The sequence below is a fragment of the Pteronotus mesoamericanus genome, unplaced genomic scaffold, assembly GCF_021234165.1.
Source record: "Pteronotus mesoamericanus isolate MK-2021 breed Mesoamerican mustached bat unplaced genomic scaffold, CSHL_Meso_final contig_221, whole genome shotgun sequence".
Taxonomy (NCBI): Eukaryota; Metazoa; Chordata; class Mammalia; order Chiroptera; family Mormoopidae; genus Pteronotus; species Pteronotus mesoamericanus.
Window position 1 is genome coordinate 11928177 of NW_026555092.1, and position 9713 is coordinate 11937889.

Here is a 9713-nt window from a genome sequence, read left to right on the forward strand (position 1 = left end):
CTATTCATGTTTAAAATATATTCATTAATTTGAGCGAGAGAAGCATCAACCAGTTACATCCCGTACATGCCCTGACCTGACTGGGGATCGAACCCGCAACCTAGGTATGTGCTCTGATTGGGAATCAATCCTGCAAACTTTTGGTGTGTATGGGACGGTGCTCGAACCAACTGAGCCACACCAGTAAGGGCTAGCCTCAGCCTCTTTTCTTAGTCTAGGGCAGTGTTGTGTGGGGTGCTCTAGCACTGTATAATTAATGCAGTAAATACTCAGACAGTGATCCTGTCCACTCCATAATTTTCAGAGAGCTGGGAACCTGGAGAACAAAACACTCAGGAAGGTAGAGATGTCCATGTCTATATGAGCACAGAAAAGCAAATGTGTAGATGTCTTATTCATTGGCCAGAAGCATTCTCAGGATACCAGGGAATCAGTCACCCTAGGTGAAGGGGTAATTGTAACTACCAAGATTGAAGGGATTTAATTGGCAGGGACACTGAAATCACCAGAGACAGTCAGTATCAGCCTGAACAGGGCTCTGCAGCAGGCCAGCCCATCATAAAGATTCCGCAGTGGGTAGGGAGTAGGTGTCCTGTCAAGCAGACAGATATCAAAGCCAGGAGAGGCCAGCAGCAAGTAGCCAACTCCAGGCCCTGGAGGTCTGGGGTGTTAGGCAATGAGACAAGGGAAAATGAAAGGAATTTTTACTCCAGGAACTAGGACAGGCATGAGTTCCTCCACAGGCAGATAATTTTTCAGTGTCAGTACTCCAAGGAAGAAAGGAGTGGGTAAGATCAAGGTATTTCAGCGTCAAAGACCTGCCCCTTCCCATCCATTCATTCCCTCCAGGATACAGTTATGGTGTGCTTACTCGGTGCCAGGTACTGTGCTGGGGATTCAGGGAAGAATCAATAGGGGTGGTGGCCTTGAGGACTCCTTGTGTAAAAGGGGAAACAGAAAAAGAGTGGGCTAGACAATGTGACAGGCCCTGCAACCGGACTAGGAAGAAAAGCAATGAGCCCAAAAGAGGATGAGGAAGGCTTTATAGAGGTGGTACTTGAGCCAGGCTTTGAAGGATGAATAAGAGGAAGCAGGAGGCCGAGGAGACTATGTGTGGTGTGTGTGTTTAGAGTGCGTTGAGACAGCACAGGCGAGGCCAGTGTGACTGGTACAGGGCAGGGAGCCGGGGACGATGGGGGAGGAGACAAAGCTGAAGGATAAAATGGGCCAAGAAGTGAAAGGTGTTGACCGCCACTCCCAGGAACTGGGGGTAACAGGGAAATGACAGAGATCCCCTAAATGTTCCACATGAGAGCAAAGCACAGGCTCCTGACCCTGGAGTATAAGCCACATTGCTACCTGCTTTATTCTCTTTTCCTGAGCTCATCTCATCTGTCAACCTCCTCACATGGCTGTGGGAACTTAGGCAAATCAAATCATTTTAACCGTTTTAGGCTAAATAAAGATAATATGCCTTGAACATTGTTAAATAACATTATAACATGAACACCCTTAGTTGGGCTCCCAAGACCAGGCACAGCCCTGGAGGACCTTTGGTGTACCAGAGAGCCCTTAAGACAGATTCGAAGGAAAATCATTCTCCACGATTATTAGCTCATCTTGGGAAAGACAGGCCTGTAAAGCTGGCGACCTAGTTGCTTTGTTCATCCATTTCTCCTCTGCCTCTTAAAGGTAAAGTGTCAACTCTAGTCTATCAAGAAAATGCTGTGTGATCATATTAGGTAAGACAAGTTCATTCTCCACCACCAATGTGGCTGTTTCCTCAGCTATAAAATTAGGGGGACATACATGAATCTGAAGTTAAAAAAAAATTTTTTTTTAAGTCTTGGAATCTTTTATTTTCAGGCAACTATTTCCAATATACCCAGTTTGAGATCCTCTCACCCCCCACAACCCTGCACCCTAATCAGCTCCTGAGGGACTTCAAGGGAGGTTTTAAAGCTTAGTGGGACTCAGTGTCTAGCCTGTGGTATCACGCGATCCTAGGACATGAACCCTGTCCCAACCTTTCCCTCTCACTCCTGAAGGGAAAAAGGGGAAACTGAGGGGTGTTTTGGAGCTCCTAGAAGGACGAAAGAGCCTCTTTCTCCCCATGGCACCAAGTGTTAAATGGTGTTTCCCAAACCTCTCTCCCACCAGACCAGAAAAGCCAAATCCAAGGTCCCAAGGCTATGGGAGCACCCGAGAGCAGGCAGCAAAGGGGGTGAGCTAGACAGAAAGTCTCATCTGAAGGAGAAATGAGAGAAGGGGTGCCTGTTCCACCCCCTTCCTAGCAGCTGCCTCTGTGGGCTCCATAATCCCCATGCCCTCTCCCCACCCAGCCTCTGGCCGCCCACCTCTCCTCCACCCACCCCATCCATCAGTAGGAGGGCTCGGTATCAGCACAGCCTTTCAGGGCCTGACAGGTCCTTTCTGGGTGCCCCCCACACGTAACCACTTAACCTCCAGCACAAAGGGCCAGCCTGAATGGGCTTGGAGCCGGCGGCTCGTGCAGAGCGAGAGGCCTCAATAGGATTTGGGGAGCTGGGTGTATAAACTGCTTTGCTCCAGCAGCTCTCAATGGAGGAGCTGGAGCCTGGGCATGTGCCGAGGGGAGGAGCCCAGCAGCTGCATCCCACCCCCAAACAATGATTTATTCATTCTCCTGGCACACACAGAGAACACAGGCTGGGGAAACGTGGCCCCACAAATTGCCCTTGGCCTCAGCTGATTCCCATGGCAAACATCCCGGTCAAGAGCACCCCCTCCGACTTGTAATTTATCGCCTAAAGCCTGCCCTTCCTCTTCCCCATAAGGAAGTAGAGTGCATTATGGGAGGCCTTTGGTAGCCTGAAGGTCAGTCCGGTGAACTTTGAATTGGGTCCCTCACATCTCAATCCTAGCCTCTGAAAGTTTCCTGATCAGGTTTTTCTCTCATCCATTTCACAGCCAGGGAAACTGATATAGAAAAATAAAAAAGTACAGTAAGGCCTGTCTCAGGACTAGCTGGGGGGAAGGAATGAGAAAGAAGCAGGGAGTTAGGGAACCTAGCGTGGAAATAACAGGTAACTGGAATGCAATAAAGGCTTGCTGGGTGCGCTAAGAAAAGGTGCCAAGTTTGCTGTCCTCACTCCTCTCCCCAGCCCCCACCCTCTAGCCACACCTGGCTCCAATTTCTGTAAGAATCTTTGGGAGAACTTTGGGACTAGGGGAAAGAATGAAGACAGGTAAAGAAAGGTCCTAAAACCTACAGATTAAAAGAAAAATGTTGGGTAGGTAGGTGGTTTCAGGAAGCTAAATTGTGACAAGAATAAATGTGTTTTGCCCTCTTGCTTCCATACCTCATGTCACCAGGGCCAGATCACACACACAAAATCATCATAATAAATAAAACTGAAAATCAATAATGTTAGTAGAACAGGGAGAACCAGATTGAAGTGGCCATCCTCAGACTGGCCCCTGGGCCTCTTGGCCCCAAGCTCATAATTACCTTGTCACACAGAAAACAAATCTATTGTGGGTGGTAAGTGCAGTGGGCTGGGAGATTCTGGGTCGTTTGCCCGGCTGAGGGGAGCGGAGGGGGTTGCAGTGGGAAGACAGATTGGCCTTCCATGCTCTAGGTGACAGGGGTCAAGGCTGATAAAACGAAGGCCTAGACAGTTTCAGAAAGGTTTCTTCCCTTAGACAGGAAGGTGGACAACACTAAAGGAGGTCAGCCTGCCTAATACTGATACTGGTGGTGGGAAAAGAGGACAGAAAAAGACCCCAGCCCACTCTGTTGAGCCTCAGGAGAGCAGGATGCTTTGATACTGCTGCCCTCTGGTGGACATAAGAAGACAGCACCAACACCGCCTGTGCTGGAAACGAAAGTACTGGAAACAAAATGCTGGAGACAGCAAAGGGATCCCTGTCCTTTCCTGCCCTAAAGCCTTGGCCGCCAGGACTAGCACACGCATAGGCTGGATTCCCCAGGAAGCAGACTCAGGCAGTTTAGCATGCAGAATGTTTATTAAGGAGTGCCCTTCAGATCAACATCTGTGGAAGGGAAGGGACGGGCCCATGATAGCCTCAGTTAACCTCAAGGGGAGCTCTGAAGCTAGAAGGGCCCATCAGAATAGTCTGGAAATGAGCTGAGATGGCCAGGCATTTATACCCCCGTTGTCATTGGATGTGAGCTGTGCTGAAGAGGGGCATGACCTTGGGCAAGGCGTTCTCTGCCGCTGAGGCAACCCCCAGAGGGGCTGACGGCAGAAGGCGGTCTGCAGACAGTGCTCCCAGTAGCTGGGCCCACAAGGCCTTCGTGGAAGGGGGATGGATGGTACGTCACGGGGTCTGCGCCACACACCACAGATAGCCATTCAACGTGTGTTAAACGAACGGCAGGTTAAGATCATGTCTTAGGCTCCAGGCTCAACAAGACAGCGGATAAGTCTGTTATTCAAACTGTTATACACGGACCTTTGGAAATTGTCATTCATTCAACAAGCACTCATTGAGGTTTACTATGTGCTGGGCCTGGAGGCAGACACTTTACAATTCTTTTTTACTTAATCCTCACCACTGTGAAGCTAGTATTAACTCAGATTATTCCGATGAGATCAAGTTATTAAGTGGCTTTCACAGTCCAATGGCACTTTAAAAAAATGACAATCACAACGGGACAAGTGCTGCGGCTATTGCCAGATTCCTCGGGCCAGGAAGGGTCTGGGCTCTATTCTGTGTGCACATGTGTATATGTAGAGAGATGGGTCACTCTCTGCTTTCAGTCAGGGCATTTCCTCTGTTGCAGCCAAGAGTCGTACCTCCATAGCCTCCTGCTTCAATTCCATCCTAGGAACGTTGCTGCCCAGAGTTAACAGAACCACAGGCTTTAAACATTCCTGGTTGTAACCACACAGCTACCTCCTCCTCTGGATATTTAAGGGAGAGACAATCCTTAATCCCCTGTGTTCTTTAGCTGTCTGATCATCAGAAAGTTATAAAGTGGTAAGTTCTTCCCCTAATGTCTAACTTCCATGATTGCCATGATCATTTTGGGGAAACATTGAAGGGACAGAGGTGGAGGTTTCCGCTCCAGCAACCTCTACCTTGTGCCTTTTACTAACCCACTGGGTCTGTAGGAGGCAAGATGGAGAGAGAGAAAGCTGTCAGCTGCTGTTCTATTACAGCCCTGACATGTTCTTATTCTTGGCCAATTAAACCTTTCAGTACTCCCAGCCACCAACATAAAGCTTTTAGTTTTCTCATTTAGATTCTAATCATAAAGAATTTGAAGGAAGAAGAAGGAGGGGGGAAGCTTGGATATCATGGAGCAATTTCTGGGTCTGACTACAGAGACATAAAGTACCCTCAGCACCCCTCCCCCCTCCCTACTACACACGTGCACACGCGCACGCGTGCACACGTGCCTTTCCTCCTAGGCCCCCGGAACCTAATTTTTCACATTTGGAAAACCCAGATGATTTTTTGCCTGGGTCCATCTGGTTTCCAAATAACCTGTCTATTTGATAAATAACATAAGTTAAATTAGACAAGACAAACAAAGAGAGGGGTGGGCAGTCCGCTTTTTTCCTTCCCTCAGCCTCTGAGAAAAAGAGACAGGGATAAAAAAAAACCCACACCATGACTCACTCCCAACCAACCCTGCCCCAGTACTTTCCACCCCTTACACAGGGCCCGTGATTCCCCAGCCCGGAGCTGGGAGCTGCCTCTTCACCCCCACTCCAAGCCCACCAGCCACCAACAGTGCTGGACTGTGGTTCCCGCTAAAATAAAGCAAAAGAACCCAGGCATCCAGCTCCATATAGTTCCTGTCAATCACCCTGAGGCTGTAGCTACTTCAAACCCCCTTTTCCCATTACATATCCCACCACAGGGAAGAAGTAGATCAATAAACTGAAAATGAAAAACCTTTAAGGTGAGAGAAGAGAGGATAGAAAGAGGGAATGGAAAGGACATGGACGGTACAGACCAAGACAATACAACCACTAGGGACAGAGAGGCCTGGCACCTAGGTGTCGAAAGGTAAAATCCCAGGTTACATTAGCCATGGACATGGCTGTGCCTATTTCCCCAGCTCACGGTGAGAGTCCAGGCCCACGAGCAGCCCTCCGTCCTGACCGCTCTCACAAGTCCCAGCACTGAGCTAGCCATCACTGGCCCTGAGGTAGGTGCCCAGGCTGGGAGTTGTGGGGACGGGGGAGGCCTGGCCTCTCCTTCCCCGAGCCAGGCCATTAAGGAGGCGTCAGCGCCAATCCTCCCTCGGCTTCGGCAGCGGGTTAGCCAGCATCGGCTCAGCCTCCATCGTTTCACATTAACTTCTTCCTTTGGTCCTCATCATAACCCTGTGACACTTTAGTCTTATTTTCCAGTTGAGGAAAAAAGTTCAAAGAGAATGACTTATCCAAGGTCCTGTCGCTTGCAAGTTGCAGAGCAAGGACTGAAGGTCTCACTTAGCAACCATCTCTATTCTATTTGGCACAAGAAAACTTGGTAGGCCATTCAGCTCCAAGCTATTCACCATTAGCTCTTCCAGGCTCCAGATCACTCATTGCTCAATAAATACTTACCCGGGTACGTGCCAGGCATGGCACTACCCAAAGCATACATTTTTAACAAAACAGATATGGTCTCTGTTTTCACAGAAGTAAGTCGTCTAATGGGGAAGAAAGACCTAAACAAACATGAAGGTGGAAAATGGTGATTTAAAAAAAATAAAAAGAGGTAATAGTAATTTAACATGGGTAACCTAATTAAGAAGGCGATAGTAATGGAAGTCATCTCTGAGGAAGTTAGATCTACGCTAACACCTGGAGAATTATGCATTAGCCAGATAAAGGGGGAGGGAGGGAGGGAGGGAGGGAGGGGAGGGATCCCAGGAAAACAAAGGACACTCTGGAAGGCCCTGAAGCTGAGTGCATTGTAAATGGCAGAGTGGATAAGAGGTTAAAAGGCAGAGCTGTATCATAGAGCATAAAGGGCCTTGTAGGTGATGAGGAGTTTCAACTTAATTTTGAGCACAATGGAAGACATTGGAAGGTTTTAAGTGGGGGCGAGGCAGCCTCTAATTTATGTTCCCACAAAGGTCACCCTCTAGCAGCTGTGCAGAGATTGTACAGAAGGGAAGCAAAAATAGGAATGGGGAGATCAGGAGGCTACTATAGTATCCTGGCAAGAAATTATGGAATTTTGGAAAAGGGCACTGGCTACAAAGCTGGAAGAAGTGAGCTGATTTAAGAGATAATTTGAACCCCAACTGGTGGTGCTTGGGCTTCCTCCAGAAAACCAAGGGGTCACTGGCTGATTCCTGGTCAGGGCACATGCCTGGCTTGTGGGCCAGGTCCCTGGTTGGGGGTGTGTGGGAACCAATTGGTGTTTCTTTTGCACATCAATGTTTCTCTCCCTCTCTTACCCCTTGCTCTAAAAAATCAATTAAGATCTTTTTTCAAAAAGTTGCTAAGGGAGTAGATCTTAAAAGTTCTGATCACAAGAAAAAAATATTTTGTAAGTATGTATGGTCACAGGTGTTAACTAGATTTACTGAGGTGATCATTCCACGATGTATACAAATATCAAATTGAAATGGGGCACAAAGCAGGGGTGCGCAAATATAATCCCCACAGCCCATGGTTGGGGGATGAGAGAAGTGACTGCTACTGCACCTAAGATACTTTGCATAACTATGGCAAATTGATAGCTAGCTGATAGCTCTCAACTTTCAGAGCATTCAGTGACTCATCACATAGCTAGGGGAGGTGGCCACCAGATGTCCATGTGTCATGGAAGACACTTGCCCTGATTAAAAGATGGTAGTGCTGCCGAAGAAGGTAAAAGATACGGTGGAACTGGCAAAAGTAGCACTTTGTAGGAGGGGCCAGGTACGAGGTCACGTAGGAAGCTCCGGGTCAGCATTTAAAAATAAGGGTGGGCTGAAAAAGAGGGGGATTCAGCCATGCTGCCTATAGTGAGAGGAGTTACGTCTGCTCCTCTGAGCAGGCAGCCAGGAGAGGGGCAGCCACAAGGAAGGAGCCATGGCGTAGGGGGATTCGGCCATGAGGTCTGAGAGTGGAAGCAGTAAGCAGCTATGCAGTTTGTGCTGAAGGGGTCAGCTGTGAGGGCTGGTGTGTAAGGGAGAAGCCATGCCAGCCGGGAGTCAGGATTCCACCGTACGGCCTCGGGTAGTGGGAAGGGCATCCACGCAGGCTGAGGAAAGGGTGCAAGCAGACAGCTGATGGAGCCGTGCAGGGACCCAGCAAAGCTGATGACTTGTACAATGTCCTGTCACTTGTAAGTTACAGAGCTGTGCGGGAACCTGCCTCACCAGGCACAGATTCACAGGAGATACTTTGGAACTGAACTGTGACCAGGAATGTAGACTTCTGCTTCTCAGAAGGATGAAAAGAAGCCACTCTCTTGGGATGTGGGACTCCCTGCACTCCACCATGATCCAGGGTAGCATGGCACGTGTTTCCTGGACTGCTACGTGGAGGCTGAGGACAATGTACGCCAGGTCCTGAAGAAGAGAGCTGCAGCGGGATGGTGACTCTGAGACCCGTAAGTGTACATTCCAGAGGGAATGGAGACCTGTTTGCGCAGCTGGCCTAAGAACAGATAAGGCCATGGGCGACTCCTGGGCATGTTTTTGGCATATAGCCCGGTGGGGAGCGGGGGAAGTGCTGGGTCTCATGGGGGAACAGGACTCTGAGCAGGAGTGCTCCCAGCCCCTCCAAGGTTGGAATCCTAGAAATAAAAACCCATTTCTTCAACATGAATTGTTGGGTCGTGTGTCAAGGCGACATGTGGATGGGCCCTGGTTCGCTTGGTTACAAAATCATTATGTAGTTCACCTGGAACTAATATAATGTTATACCTCAACAACAGCAGCAACAGTAACAAAAGAAAATCCTTTCAATTCAGTACTGAAGAAATAAAATGAAATAATCACCTTCAGGTGTACAGCCTGAGTGACTGGGTATGTGGATGTACCTTTTACTGAAAGGGGAAACACAGGAGGAAGAGCAGGTTTTTAGGGGGAAAAAAGTCACATTTTTAAAGGTAAGTCTGATAATCTTATGAGACAATGGGTCTTTAAGAAGTGGTCTGCAAAACATGCTGCAGCTGTGACATTGGCAATTTACACGACATAATGCATTCACATCCATTTTCCAACTCAAGCTTCACACCAACTCAGACAAGCATGAATAACTATCTTCATTTTACAGATATAAACGAAGGATCTGCAAGGGAGGGGCAATAACGCTCCTGGGACCTAGGGCTGCCAAAGGGCTGTAAAAAGAGGTACCATTTATGTAAACGCTCCTCACCTGCACTGAACCCAAGCCATTCGGTAGGTCAATTTATCAGTGCCCTGGAGTTGAGAGGCCAGTGAAGGACAATTGCAGCAGCCTCTCACTCTAGACCCAGAAGGCTTCCCTCAGAGACACCCTGAAAACAAAATGCTCCTCAGCATTAGATGGGCACTGACCCACAAATGAGCATTCAATCTGGACAGAAAATTTTGCCTTCAAGGCATTGAGATTTATTTAAAAAATTACATACACATTAAAACATCTTTACATACATTTTCCCCCATTATAAGATTACATATATACAAACATCAACTCTGTCAAAGTCAGCATCTTGTATTAGAAACAACTGGAGAAAACCTTGTGTTCCCCACCTGTCAGTCAAAATTGGCACAATTCATCCAACTA